The sequence below is a fragment of the Eucyclogobius newberryi genome, unplaced genomic scaffold (genome assembly GCF_026437365.1).
Source record: "Eucyclogobius newberryi isolate DKJ021-1_F unplaced genomic scaffold, fEucNew1.0.hap1 SCAF_20, whole genome shotgun sequence".
NCBI classification, from domain to species: Eukaryota; Metazoa; Chordata; class Actinopteri; order Gobiiformes; family Gobiidae; genus Eucyclogobius; species Eucyclogobius newberryi.
The window spans coordinates 13,862,232-13,878,176 of NW_027315835.1; the positions used below are offsets into that span (position 1 = coordinate 13,862,232).

The 15,945-nt window shown below is 44.3% G+C and overlaps 1 protein-coding gene across 39 annotated transcripts in view; it reads left to right on the forward strand.

Annotated features, from left to right (window-relative positions):
* Positions 1 to 15,945, forward strand: part of tcf7l2 (transcription factor 7 like 2) — an 85,320-nt gene that overhangs the window by 2,015 nt on the left and 67,360 nt on the right. The gene's annotated exons all lie outside the window — the stretch shown is intronic.

Below are 15,945 nucleotides of genomic sequence, written 5' to 3' on the forward strand. Positions count from 1 at the left end.
TTTTCACTCGACACATTTCCAGCTGCGCACACAATTGTCTTTATATGTTTTTATACGTGTTGTTTTATAGATTACTGGTATATGCCCATTCAAGAACATTTCACCATTCTTTCCCTGTTAGTCAGCCAGGCTTGTTAACGCTACCCGGCTTGGTTGCTGGAATTAGTCACTCATTATTCCCATTCGTGCTGGCATAAACACACGTGAGGTGAGCTCCAGTTCCTCGTTTCATTGGCTGCGGTTGTCTTTGTGGCTAGCACTACAATCTCCTATTCTACAGTGCACGTGATATTTCTTTATTTATAAGCCTTAGTTTCACAAAACGTAATATTATATCTGTTTTTCATTCGCTCATATTTTATTAATTGCTTCTCCACGTCAATACTGATAAGCTCGGACAATTCTTTGCCAGGTTTATTATTTCTGAAGCTATACCTGAAGTGTGTCATTTCACGGTGGTCTTCCTACTGCACAGGCTCGGCCCCCACTGTCTGCAGCGCCCACTGTGTCCAGCCATTAGCTTTGAAGTCTGCAGTCCCTGTAATATAAATGTATTAGACTTAAAGCCGGCATAAATAATTCACCTGGACATTGATTAGCTGTCTTGCTCCCTAACATGACGCGTGTAAGGCTCTGAATATGACTGTTCTTGCAACGAGACCATCTCTCTTTTGTCACGGAAGCCTTTGATTCATCGCTGCTTTTCCCTTCCTGCGGCTGCTCCACCTGCTTCATATTTTCCAAATCAAAAGGCCTTTAAATCATTTTAGCAGCGTAGTCATTATTTATTTATTTTGTTTAATGTTTGTTTTAATTGCACCTCATAAATGAATAATTGTATGCCACTTTTTATTGTTATCTGCTGGCGTGTACCTGTGCTATTTTGATTTTGATTATCGAGATGCATTCTTTATTTTTTAATGCATGACCCAAGGGATGAAAAGATTCCTCCATGTAGCTGTTTCTATAATTTCCCTGACCTCTGGGAACAACAACCAGGAAGAATTTGTGTTTCCTACCACTTATGTCCAAGAAGGCTCACAATTTAGACCGATTTAGCAATTTGACATGACGCTGTGCCCAGGCTCCAAAGCTCCCCCTCCCTAAACCTGACACAAAGGCCGCTGGATCTCCGGGTGCAGGTTGAATCAGAAGCAGTGGCCTGACCAGTGCACCCCGGTTTGCTGCGTCTCTCACATGTCCGTCTACCTTTTGTCTCCTGCCGGTGCAAGTGCCAGGAGGCGCTGGGTTAACTCCGGCGCGGTGGGCTAGCGGCACACCTCGGCAGGTCTGGAGAGGCTGCAGGAGGGAGAAAGGGAAAGAGGTGCAGGGCTATAAATCCACCAGCTTTATTTACTGCCTCTCGGACTTATGAATGTTAAGATATTTGACGCCACCCCTGGCCCCATAATTCTCCAGGCCTCGAGACTTTTGGCGGAGGTTTTGAGTTTCGACGTATAATTACGAGTAGTTTAAAAAAGAACAAGTTAGTGGAAGAAGGAGGGGTGGATGAGAATGCAACATGGAGCTTTCAGCGCTGTGTTGGGAGTGAAAAAAGATGCTCGCAGAACCCGTGGCGATTCCACTACAAGGCTTTGTGCCTGAAACAATAGCTCTTGTCCCCTCTTCTCTCTTTGTTTTGTGGAGTTGTCGTGATGCACTGGGATCACCTTTTGGAGAAAATTAAACCACTCTCGTGCACACTTCTTTTTCTTCCTTTGTCATTATTTTTCTTCCAGGAAGAAATAATAGAGGATTTTCTGCCCAGATTATTGTATTAAACACACCTCCATTGTGCTCACGTGCACGGCCTTATCAGCCTGGACTAACACTGTCTGCTAAATGTGGCAGTAGCATAAGCATAACAATGGTATATCATATGGATTACGTTGCTTGGACGGCTGTAAACGGATTTTTGGCTGTGACAAGAGGAAAGACAGTGTAATGCGGGTTTAAGGGACAGGGCCCAAACCTTATCAAATTGGCTTTACATGTTAATGGGGCTTAATTGGAGTCCGCGGGGGGTTCCATGGCACGACGCGGCCGTATTCCGTGCCTCTAGCCACAAAATGCACTCTGAATCCAGTCGGAAGGTTGCGCTCCTTTTGTCTTGCAAATCACTTTTGTTTACAAAGTATGGCGGAAACGGCTCCCGCTCACTCGCTTTCCCTCCCACTACTCTTTTTGTGCGGCATCTCTTCCTCTCCCTCTCTCTCCCATAGCCAAAGAGAGGGGAGTGAAATGGTCCTTATTTTTCTTCTACTCAATAAACAGTCATAAAAAGTACAATCTGCTTTGGATTTGAGGAGTTAAGTTCGAGCAAGGGGAAGGAAGGGGGCCGCAAGGCAAAGTTTGGCACCATTAAACTAAAATTGGGGCCTGCTAGACATTAGCGGCACACAGCACATTCTCCGAGCTTAATTAGTCCGAACTGTAATTGTTCATGGTCTGCCAATAGGAGTAATGCTCAGGAAAAGTGGAGTTGCTCTAAATCGGCCCTGGGTTTTTAAAACAATAAATCACTCGCATATTTGTGCCGTGATTCAGATGGAGGCTCGACCTCTCCCATCTCGACATGTGGTAAATTGTAAAGTCAATGAATCGCAGATGTAGGGGTGGTGGGGGGGGAGAGACAGGGGAAGACAGGGCCTGAGAGTACAGTAGGGTTTTGTTGGTGCCTGGCGAATGAATGGAAAAGATTTGTGCTGTAAATATTTACCAAAGAGAGATATATTTTTTCTTCTCTGTGCGAGCGAGCCTTAATTGTCAAATGCTGATGATGTTGGCAGGCTGAGCAGCGCAAGCACACGAGCCCGTCTATCTGTCACTCTGCGTGAAACACCACAGAAGCACAGGGGAAAAAAGAGTTTGGGGGTGTGTTTCTAATCAGAGTTTTAACTTGTGCAAAGGGAATAGTGTTTCCCTGGTGGAGGAGGGAGCTGTGCTGGGTGTAGCTGTTGCAGTCAGCTTTGCTTTGGAGCTACACCTTGTTTTAATTATCACTTCAGTGTTTTTTACTCAACAACAGCTAATGTGAGAGCTAATTTTGACAGCGTTTCTCATCGACTTTTTTTTTCTTGCTTTCACTTCCCTTTTTCACCACCACTCTCTGCTTCTCTCGCTCCACGTGAAGAAAAGGGGAAAAGGCATTAGTTTAGCAGCTGTGCACTGGTGCCCCCCGCCTCACCACAGCCGCAGCCCCCCAACCCTTAGTGTAACCCCCCAGCGCCATCTCCCACCGGCAGCCCCCCGTTCCTTCTTTTCTCCCATGCCTTTCTATAGAGCGTGCACACAAAGATAACACTGTACATCTGGAATGCAACTTTTGTCATCTGTTAGATATAGGCTCGCTGCGCTGCAAGGCCACAACGAAGCTCAGACATGTAACAATGTATCAAAATGTGGGGGGGGGCAGCGTTGGATAGAAACTCAAATAGTTGGACTTACATTTGATCCATAAAATCATGATTGGAAAATAATTTGAAACATAGTCTTGACACATGCGGGTCATTTCAAATTTATGTAAAGATTAGATTCAAAATGAGATTTACAAACATCAAAATTTATCAAGCAATTATCTTCCAAATAGCTCGTAATTGCAAAATGACTACATTTCTGGAACATGAATGCACCCAGGCAGAGTAGGAAACATTAATAGGCTTGCCGAGGTATCACCAGAAATACTTGTGGCATGTACACTTCCTCTTTTCACCTTGTGTGAATGTGCATATTTCTCTAAGTTCATTCATAATAGGAGCTGAGAGCAGCAGCAGCCCAATAGAGTTCAGCGGTAGTCGTGTAGTAGAGAGGGGGGGAGAGAGAAGGAGAGAGAGAGAGAAGCGGGAAATGTGCGTGGAGTGGCTGGGGTAAGGGTTGGGGGGCCCAGCGGAGAGGGGGCCGAGGGTCGGACACACAAAAGCCGTCTGAATAGAGCGCATAATTGCTGTTAATGCCAGGGCAATGAGAGCAGCGACAGTTCCTGGTTAGATGTCCAAACAATAGTGCCCCAAAGCTTCACATTTATCTTGCTGTAAGAATTTTTGTATTTTTTTTTAGAGAAAGTGTCTTGTGTCCTCCTTGTTCAACCTACATAACCCTGGTCACGTTCCAAGCCGTGCCTCCCACCCTGGTCGTCATCAGAAATATGTGCCCTTAAATGCTCAGGGTGCGAGTGACGCTTGAGGAAGGAATCCCGGGTCTGTTTGGATTGCAGAGTGCGTTTGGGAAGGGTCAAAGTTCAACAGGGCTGACATGCTTTTTGTTAAGACCCCCCTCTAAACAACTGATATGGAGTGCTGGAGTATATTTGATTTTTTTCCCTTCATAACTGACTCCCATCACAGCTCTTAATGATCTTGTTGGAGTTGATAATGACTAGTGATGCTAGTGTGCGGTGAACACCTGTACACTAGCCTTTTAATGGTCGTGGTTAAGTCCTTATCCTTACTTTACTATATGTTACGTAAATGCAAATTTTAGCTAACGCAACAATACAACATCAGCCATGACAATATAGCTCAATTTTAGCATACATCCAGCACTTTCCATTGTTATTATACATGAATTGTATTACCGCCAACACGTCCGATGTATTATGCAGTTTTTCGGTAGTCCTGTTTTCCTTTTCCTATCTTAATGTAGTCAAGGGAGACGCAGATAATCTGCTCGAAATGGGCTCGAATGGGAACACTTTGTATGCGCTAAACACATAATGCTTAGAGTTTACGGCGATAAAACTCCAGTATGTGTATTTTTGATCTGCTAATTAAAGTTTTAATTGTAGCTGGATAAGCCACGAGGAGCGAGCGCGTAGAGGAAGCCTTAGCGATAATGAGGTGATGGTCCGCCTGTTTGTCTTGAAGGTGCTGGAATCATAACTGCCCGCGAAAGGTGAAGGGAGGCAGAAACAAATTCATCTACTAATCTGCGGCTTAAACTCGGATTTAGAAATGTTGGCGAGATTACTTAAAAAATGCACAAGGCTAATAAAATGTAACCTTCTTTAGCTCTGCGTCAGATTTGAGTCCTTGTTTTTTCTGTTGATGAACCAATTCCAAAACAGATTAAGTAAATTCCTGTGTTAGCTCTTTAACCAGCTGTTGGAAACCTATTTATTCGCAATCATAATGCGTTTCTTGTGAAGAGACAGCTGTCAGCGTATGTAGATAACATTTCATGTGGACAGATTGTCACATCCCATCATGGCCTGGCTCTTCCGATCCAATTGTCCACCATTGTGCAGGTGGTGGTGAATAGAGTGGTAATAATGGTACCGTGTTCAAAATTCGTTTTCATTTTCCATTTGCTGTAAGCTTTGGATTCCAGCTCTACAAACATGCGTGCACATTGTTGCATGTTACTAACAGCATCACAGCAGACCCGCTCTAAGGGGCCTTTGTGTCAGCCGTGTTCAGGGTCAATTCCAAAAGTGAACAAATTGACTCGCAGCTCTGAGTGAATTGTCAATTGGCTTTTCCTCCCCGAGGGGTCACAACCAATGGAAGACCTTGTTTGGACAACTGTCCTGAGGTGAGATGAGCGGCCTTCACCGTCCGGGCCAATGGGACAGACAGTCAAACGAGGAGACACATAGGTGATCTAAATGAACTGGTAGAGAGAACAGGAGGGAGCTCTTGTCTTGGAAAACAATGACAGCTAGTTCCGTAAAACGTATTATTACTTTATTGTAGGCCGCAGTTTTGGATTTGTTGAAATATTGAAGATATTCTCAAATCGATAATCTCAAATATAGAATGTGCACAGATTAGTCCAAGCAAAGGTGACTGAAACGTGTCTGGTCATTGTGAAAGTTAAGTCAAGCGTGGGTGTGGTCATGCTTCACATTGCCCTTTAGAACCAGGACAGGTTCAATCTCCTCTTTATTGCCCTCTTTATCTTTATGGCTCACCACACTTTACATATTTCAAATGTCAATAAAGATAAATGAAGTGAGTTGTCATTTGTGGAGGTTGAGTGAGGTTGAGATTTTTAGGAAGAGTGCTGGTATCTTTCTTTAAAATAAGATATTACATACTTTAATATTTCTGCTTTGCTTATTGTGTACAAAATGGACTTTGTGAATATCTATTTCTATGTTTTTACATTTTTTGGGGGATTGGGGGGTGTCACTTAGAGAGCACTAAAACCTGTAATAATTTAGTGTTGGCTTTTGACTTGTAGCCGTTCCTAACACCTTTGTTCTTGATGCTTGTGACCTTTGTGGTTAGGTAATGTGTATAATTATAGTGATTGAACATAATAAGCCCTAACACTATTCAGTTTGATTTCTAGTAAAAACGTGCGGTGTAAAAGCCATAAATCAGCATTAGTTGTGGATGGCCCATTTCTGCATACACATAAAGGCCTTTTGAGTGGCTGATGACCCCAACTCCTGTATCTGTCCTGCTCTTGTGGCTGGAGGATGCAGCAGCTGGACACTGGAATGCTGTGTGTGCGGTTTAAACAGTGGCCCATCTCAGTGCAGGCCTGGAGGAGCGCAGGAAAGGAAGTCTCTGCATGTTTACATAGCTGAATTGTCCTTCGGGCCCCCCCAGCGTCTAATGCACTTCTGTTCAAACATTCACAAGTGTGGAGATGACCCCCGCTGATGCCGGAGTTCACAGCCATGCTTTCACCCCGACTCGCCTGGCTCCTTCTCCGTCAGAACAATAAAAAGTCAACCTTCCAACTGTGCCTGTTTGTTACCTCAACTAGCTGCCTCAAATGATAGATTAAAAATGGATACAAAGCTCAATTTAGCAGTGTGAGATGTGATAGACTGACTGATGAGGAGATAGGAGCCACCTCATTGGTCTGTCTGCCTGTCAAGAATCACCATCACCATACGGCGCGTCAAGTTAATTGTTGTTTGAATTAGCTGTTATGATCCTATCACAAATCTCTGCTGCTCCCGCCACTGGAGCAGAAAATGTATCCGGGGGATTGGCATGATCTTTGCGTGTGTGTAAACCTGGCTTCAACAAGATGGATAAATGCAATTATTGGACAGACCTGGAGAGGAGAAAATCCATTTAAAAGCCCGTAAAGCTAAGCAGGGGCCGTGGTTAATTCATTTGGCCAATTTGCGGGTGATGTACGAGTGTCAGGGCACATTAGTCAGGCGGCAGAGTGGATGCGTGTTGGTTTTGACTTTTTGGCTTGCCCGTGAAGGCGCACTTTGCTTGTAGAGCAGTTTGTACAGACCTTGCCTCTCTCCTGACCCATCCCAGTGAGCAAAACAAATGGACCTTAGACAGGGGAATGACAAAAAGATGCAGTGAGCCCGGGGGAGCGGGATGGCTGTGTAAATGAGCTATGGAAACATGGCTGTGGTCTGCTGGGCGCCACGACTGAGGAGCTCCACACTGCACTGTCCCAAAAAGCACTCAGGTTTGTCATCACCACACTTCCCCCAAGTTAAATCAAGATTCTTTTTTTCATAACTTGTTGCAGTTGTGGCCACAATAAAACCTCACTGTGTAGCGGAAACTTACATAAAATCCAAGCATTATTTTGTATTATTATTTGCATCATAACTAGCACATCACTTTACAGTATCATGTTCTCTGCACCAAAATTACTTTTAGGTCATTTGATAAGCAAACAGATTTCGTAATAGTTCAATGCTATATTTATGTGCGGTTTATCACTGAATCCAATTGATTCATTTGGCTCTTACTACACAAGACTTATTCATGTGTTGACCGAGCCTGACTTTTTTTCTCCGGCTGCACTCAGGGAACTTTTAGTTAACTTAAATTTACATTGTGGATGGCGATGTTTACTCTGAACACCAAGTCTGCTCAGGACAGCGACAGTCTTCCTGGAGAAGTCTTAACATTTGACACCCGACATGTTTGTCTCGGCAACTGGCAATTTCACCCTATTTTCTCCCCGTCTGTTGTCATAAAAAGCACTGCTGTTGCTCAATGCCGCAAGTGCCTGTGTGTGTCTTGTATTTGTGTTTATCAACTCCTTAGCTTTGACGTTAGATGGCTTGCCTCTTTGCTTAGTCTGTTACACCGCCTTTGTCTCGCTGAAGCAAAACCACTCAACGGTTACACAAGCACGGCGGTATGCAAAAACAGTGGTTAGAGCGTGGTCGGGTGGGTGAGAGGAGGTGAGGGAAGTTCCAAGTCACAGCCTGAATCCGCAGCAGCAATCAGTCAGACCTCTCTCTCTCTCTCTCTCTCTCTCTCTCTCTCTCTCTCTCTCTCTCTCTCTCTCTCTCTCTCTCTCTCTCTCTCTCTCTCTCTCTCTCTCTCTCTCTCACTACTGTAGGATGCAGGCTTGTTGAAGTGGCCGGGATCGTTCTTAAGAGCCTCTTGGTTGACTCGATTTGGCCCGCTGGTGTGCTTGTGTGTTTGTGCACTAAGTGTGTGTTAGTATTTGTCACCTGACTGGCAGGCAGCAGGTCTCAGGAAACCAAAGTCGGTGTGAATGCAGAGGCTTGTCAGTGACAGGTGCCGGCGCTGCGGATCATGCCTGTTGGAGCGGCAGCTGGGTGGGGAGAGACCGCAGAGCCCATGGTCAAGTGTGGGCCCTTGGGAGACAGGGCCCAGCTTAGTTTCCATGCTGAGCGGAAAGATTGAACTCGAAGCAGAACTGTGGATAAGGGCTGTTACATGACTAGAGACAAGACAATTGAACATTTACTATAAAATATATTGTAAATGTGGGACTGAAATGTGCGCTAAGTGTGGTCTGTGCCTGGGTTGGCGTAAAAGGCAGTAGCAGATAATTTGTCAATATATTTTTCAATTGTCAGCTTCCCAAAATGAGGTTGGTTGTTGTAAATATTGTCTGAGAAGCTTGAACTTTTCTCGTTTTCATAAACATATAGTCATGTCAGCCTGACTGTGACTCCCAGCGCTGAAGGACACAGTGCAGCGTTACTCCCCAGTTGCACAACTGCAGTGGGACAGGAACCCTCCCTGTTTTCTCCGGATACTGATGTTCTGGAACCATTTCTGCGAGGCCTCCAAGCTTTCGAAATGGGATGTTCTTTTCTGTCTCTTTTCTGTTGCCTTGAGTTGTCTTTCCAATTTGAACATCTCCAGTTCTGTCCATACGCAGACGCAGTCATAGTCTCCTGTTCTCCTCGTTCACTTCTCCGTCTTCCCAGATGCAGCTTTCAGCCTCGTGGGAGAACAACTGCTGTCTATAGGCCAGTGGAATTCCTTTCTCTGACAGAAAGAGAAAAACGTGTGGAAGTTTTCTATATGCTCCCAGATCATTTTACACCAGTAGACGTGCCTCTCCACACAACTGTTCCCAGTTAGTGGAGATCTGCCAGTCTAATTACAGTCACCAGTAGGACAAATGTTTCTGGCTACAACTGTCATGTTCTTTATGGTGGAGGCTGTTTTGATCCAACAAGTTGAGAATGAAGTTATGGATTTAAACAAATAGCTTACATAGGGCTTCTTAACAGGGGCTTCTGCTCATCAACCAATCATTTTAGGGACTATAAGCATATTTTGGGACAAACCACATTTAATCCAAGAAATGTCCCACAAAAAATAGTTTTCTTGAAGCTAATGACATTAGACAGCGGTTCATTTAGAGTCATTTGGCTTCGCTATCATGTGAAACACTGGAACGGTCAAACCTGCCAGCAATGAGTAAGTCTCAGAAGTCATCTTTGAGCATAAAGAGGACATGCTCTCTTGAACATTCAGCTGTACTGTCAGAAATGTTTGGCCAGAGATTGAGATGCTGTGGTCTAGGACGCCGGGAAAGTTGACCTCTAATTGTTCACAGAAGCCACTGGCAGGAAAAATGAAGCATTGGTGAGGGTGGATGCTGGGACGAGAACTTACACTTGCCATTCAAGCTAAAGAAGTCACGCTGGCTCAGATGCTACTCACTGACAAACTAGTTCCTTCTACTGCGGCAAACAACCAGGAAAAGTCTTTCTTTGGGAGACAGACACTTTCCTCAGGTTTTAAATTGGCCGTGTCATGTGGTTTCCTCCCGAGAGCTGGCTGTCCCTGCATGGACCCAATGTTCTTTACCAGTTTGGAGAAAAATTAGGATGTTGTTTTTTCTGGCACTGATCCCTGCTGCGTTAAACCTTCCTCTTGCGTCCAAATGTTAGTAGTCATGTGCTTGTGTTCTTTGATTGGAACAGTTGCAACTGACAACACCTAATGTCCATGACCTTTTAAAACCTGCCCTCGCCCCGTTTTAGTCACAAATCCAGTGTTTGTGGTCAGAATTTAGTAAATAACATCATAATGATTCAATTGGGCATAAAGTAATTGAGAGGACAGCCTGCTAACCATCTGTCTGGTGAGATTACCACTTTCTGTGTAATTAAACGTGTGACCTTGTGGCCATAGAGGGAGGTGCCAGTGGGCAGCCATGGCCAGAGCAGTGCTGTCTTTTTTGAAGTTGGGGTAGTCTGGCAGGGTGACGGGGTGGGGGGTGCTGGTGCAGTGTTAACTGTTTAGCCCAGCTGCTAAAGATAGCATAGTGAGCCAAGCTTAAGTGACAGTCTCTTTTACATGGATGCTTCCCGTGTTTTTGCGCGTACAGTGACACATGAAGAAAGTGTGTCAAAACTGAATTTACGAAGCCTTAGTCAATTTGGTGATGCAGAGTTTGGGGTGATCCCTGTGTGCATCCAGTGTAACAAAGGCTGTGTATTTGAGCTGAGCAGGCTGCTGTTTCTGCTCCAGTTTTATATGTAGTTTTGTTTTGATGGTCTTGATTTGCTTTTCACTTGGACAGTGTCCAGAGACTACAAGGCCTGGGCCGGCTGCAGGTCCGTTGTAAAAGGCCCTGCACAACCGGTGATTGGATTTGATGCTGATCTGTTTGTTTTGGTTGTAAAAAGGATATTAAAGACAAGAGAGATGGTACTAATGAGTACGCAGGAGGGGACTAATCCACCACAGTGTCATACAGGATCTAAAACCCAAGCTTTACCTGGACTGCCCTTTATTTTCACCCACAAAAACAGCACAGACTTTACTACTTAAAAAGACATCATTTACTCAGTGTGGGTTCGCTTGCAATACTTCCACCCTGCGCTCAGAAAAATCCCTCTTGCTGGCCCAAACAAAAATAACCATTTTAATTACTATGCCGGAGACAGGAGCAGCCACAACGCCTCTGGCAGGACAGGGCTGAGGTGGCACTGGCCACTGGGGATGGGGACGAGGCCTGGACCAGCCCGCAGGGAAATTACAGGGTGGTGTGTGTGACAGGCACAGGAGGGAGGGGGGGGTACTGTGCTCCACTGTCAACAGCATGGGCACAATAGGCTGGTGTAAAAATACCTATAATTGAATAATTGGTAATTGAGTGCTGCATTTTTCTTTGAAGTAAATGTACTTATGAATAAATCTCTGAAACCCTTTTTTTTAACATATTGAAAAGCTATAGCTAGCAGCAGCACGAAGCAGATGACAAAATGTCTGGTCATCAGTTAATAGTTTGTTCACAGCACAGTATATTGCCAGTGGCCCTTGTCATAACATTCTTTTCTTCATTGTATAAACCTCATGTAAAATGAGGTGAGGGCCTGTCTGTTCAGCATGCACAGTTTGTTTCCTCATTCCAAGTGCTCTCCTCTCGTTCCACACATTCTTGCTGTTTTCTCTCTCGCCCCTTCAGCCCTCCCTCCTCCCTCACCATGCACTCTGATTACCTCTCCAAACTGGCAATAAGTTGATTGCTTTACAGAGATGATGTAAGCCCCTGCCCTAGGGTACATCAGGTTGGATTTCTCCCGCTTTATCTTGTAAAGCCTAAATTAACAGCTGGTTTGGTTGGAGTTCTCCTGGATCTGACTAAAGGATTAGGCCTGGTTCTCATGCGAGTCAATCCGGTTTGATTTATCGCAGGTCTATCAAAAAAGATCAATGGGAGTCCTTTTGAAAGTAAATCCTTAATCGCGCTTTGCACTTACGTGTCATCATTGTGAGTTTTTTCCCCTCTCTTCTATCTGGTGCTCTCTCGCTTCTCAATTTCTCACTCCCTGATTCATATTCTCCACCTAACACCCCTGCCCTTTATTTTTGTCTCTCCAACTTTTGCTCCTTGTCCAATATGCAGTGAGGCTGTGCCCATGTTGGCGATATCATGGCCAATAGCAAAGCAAAGATTTCACTCGGTTCTCATTAGATTTCATTGGGTTAAGGCAGCCCCCGAGCCTGGCTTTAACCTCCTCTGGTTGTGATCGCAGCCCAAATAAGACGGTGCCTTCTGCCCTTGTTTTTCCACCCAAACTTCACCTTTAAAACATACCCCACCATCTTTTCTCAACATTAGGCTTATCACTCACTTCTGGCTCGAGGTAACAAGTCTGAATTTATGTTTCCCCTTCTTGGCCTGGACCTTCCTGCCAGTAGTGCCAGTTCCTGTAGCGGACCAAAATGTTGACTGAAAATGAAGTGGGTCGGTCATTGTGCAAAATGGAGAATGTTCATGATTGAATATATTGCTGCTTTCCCCCCACTTCTGTTTCCTTCAAATTCCATCAATAGAAATTCAGCAAACCAATAACAAATACTCTCCCTTATCTTATGTGCCAGTTTTAGACAGGGCAAGGGTTATAGTTAGCGCCTCAAGTTCTCAATGGTGACACATTCTAGGCATGTGTTCAGCCTAGACCCATATAATCTATACTTTTAGCCAACACGCATGCTGTAACGCTATGCTTCTATTCTTACACATACTTCTCTGTCGACAAAATGATATAACGCTCCAACAACACCCGGGTGCATATTTTCTTGCAGACATTGGTAAAGTGACCTGGCAGCTGCTCAGGAGTGAGGGATGGGGATCGGGGGGGTACTAGGCGTGGCTGGTTTTGGACTTGCAAAGGTCTATTCTTCTACTTTCTCCTGTTTGCCTAACAACAAAAAGTATTCTTGGTTCTGTCTGCAGCCATTTTCCCCGTTTCGTTCAACAACTTGGCCTACTGCGATTATGTGTTATAACGTGAATACTAGAAAGTGAATTGAGAGCTCGAGAGATTGAGAGGTCCACAGCCAATAAAAGCATGTTGTTTGGGACAAAAACTTTTGAGGAAGAAATGTAATTAGCCAAAAGAAATGAGAAAACAACCAAATCAAATCTAAATTCTATACATCCCCAATCCTAATGACAAGTGACCATCACACATTAACGTAATCAAACGTAAATTAAATTCTGTCAAGGGATTTTCTGATATTATAAATGTTTGAGCCGTGCTGCCCAATGGTCGAGTGGTTAAGGCACAGGACACATATGCCAACTCACATATGTCATGAGTTCAATTCCTGACTCTGACCCATTTCACACTTTACTTTCCTGTCTAACAAAGCGTATGGGCAAAAAAACGTTTGAGCCGATACCAATATCCAATATTTTCCTTACTGTTTTGGCCTATAACCTATATTTGCCAATATCGATATTAACACCACAAAGTTATGTTAAGTTAATTTATAAGTGTAACTTTTATGAAATTATAAACAAAATTCATTACTGATAAATATACAGCCGTATTTTTCTGCATAATTTGTCTTCTATTTTAATTTTTTCTGCATCTGTTCAAAAATACAATTCTGATGCAGTGAGAATAAACACATGAGCCAGTATAGACTGGGACAGTGCATAAAAACATAATTTTGTAATTGCAGTTTTAACTTTTAACTATTAACTATTAACTATTAACTATTAACTATTAACTATTCTAATACTCAATATTAGACGTTTTTCAATCCGCACGACTATGGGCAACTTTTTGCTGCTCTAGGAAGTCAAACTCGCTCCGGGCCAGTGGATGTCAAATGCAGGTGTGTCCTCTTGGCATCGTCTCTGCCGACTCCACTGGGCAGGCTGGCAGCGCTGGGCTCAGACTGGAGAGGTGGGAGGGGCTGTGGAAGTGCCTGTGTGTATGGAGCTGAGGAGGGGGGGCAGATCGACGGGATACGTGGGAAGGAAGAGCTTGCTGTCAGCCAGCTGGACCTCTTAATCCTACAGCCTTGGGGAAAGGGTGTGTGTATGAGGTGGTGTGTGTGTGTGTGTGTTTGTGTGTGTGTGTGTGTGTGTGTGTGTGTTTGTGTCTTAGATATTAGTCAATTTTAGCACACCTCTGCTTCGCACTTTGGCCCAGCTGAGCCCACTGTGTGTCTGAATGTCCAATGTTTGTTTTTGGCACTGGGCACAGGGAGGGACGAGCTGGATTTCATGTGTCGCGTGCATGTTTACCATAGTACTCAGTTTAGTGGAGCACTGTTTGTACAGACGACACAGGCTTTGATGTTGCATAGGTGCTGGCGTGGTGCGAGGTGGAGGAGGGGGATGGGGGTGGGGATGCCATGCTGCTAAACTTCATGGCAAGTCTACATTTTCATCATGACATAAAAAAGAATTTGAGATCATGATATAATTTACAGTACAATTGACCCTAAATAGACAAAATGTAAGAGCTCACGAGATGAAATTGCAAACTTGTGTAAAATTATCTTGCGAGATATTCTTCCCCATGTGTTTGTTTGTTTCTTTGTGCCACAATATGCCAAATTTCATATTCATATAAAAAAAATGACGATACAACATGAACGGTACTACTTTCTAGAGCTCAAATTTGTTATGGTTATACTCAGCCATCAATCAGCGATGACATATAACACATAATATGCTATAGGTGGCCATTTATAAATTAGACTAATTATTATGCATGCTATTAAATAAATTCATTTGAAAACTAGCTTGGACAATATGTCACTGTACTTTACGGATATTGTATGGTTCCAGTTTCATTCATGCATTTTCACTTTTGCTTGACATTGGCCATCCATTTCTATAGTTTTCTTCTCATGAGCAGGCGATATGCAGTATGCAAACGACAGAGCCTCACTGACACATTGCGTCATCCCCTTGTCGTTCATTACGCACAAAGCTATTTAGCCACATTCCATTCGAGCTTACCATCCCTCTCTCTCCCCCTCTCTCTCTCCTGGTTTTTGACCCACTCTCTCTCTCTTTTGGCGTAGACTTTTGCATATATCACAGGCTGGCAGGCTAAGAGCTTGGGACTTCCCCACGCCACACTCCAAGCCTTTGATCCTTTGCTTTGGAGGTAACATCAAAAGGAGAGGCATAGAAAGGCAGCTACTACTGTGAAGTTCAATGTTCAACTTGATGGCTTGGCTGAGGGCTTTTTTTCCTCCTCCCCCTCTCACTCGCTCACCTCTCCCCTCCCTCCCTTCCTCCTCGCTGCTCCCTCGTTCCCTCCTCTGCATCCCTCAGCTGACAAAAACACACATTTGGTGGTTTAGGTTTGTGTGCCTCTGACCTGGAGTAGACTCACAACAACCCCCCCCCCCCCCCCCCCTTAAAGTCCTCAACATACAGAAACAAGTAATATTTCTTTTTGGTAAAAAGCAGTAGTGGTTTTCTGATTCTCCCACAGCATCTTGTATTGCAGCCGGTTGCATCAATGCCGGGCCGACCTGTGGTGATGGAGGATAGGTGAGCGAGGAGGAGCAAAGGGCAAGCGCACCATGTAGCTTCCTGCGTGCCCTCTTTGCATGGATCCATCTTTAGTTTCTCTTTTCAAAATAGTAGAAAAAGGCAGCTGATCAAAGTTGGTGATAGACCGGCTTTTTGCTCAGTTTTCGGCTGCCTTTACTCGTGTGTTATTGGCGCAGGGTGAGTGAAGCCTACAATCGTGCATCAGACATCTTTTAATGAACACCCACACTAAAGTTTTGAATGCAAATGCTGTTCTTAAATGAAGGAATAACAGATGAAACTCTGCATTGCAGGTCAAAGCTCTGATAGTCGTCAGCTGCATTTAAATGACACAGGCTTGATAAGGCCATCCAGAAAGCTGAGGTGCTCCACTAAATACCTTTCTTGCCTTTTATGAGCTTCCCTGTCTGACTGAGCCAATTAGCAAAGGCGTACGGCCTGCTTTTCTTCTCCTCTTTTTTCTCTTTTTACCCC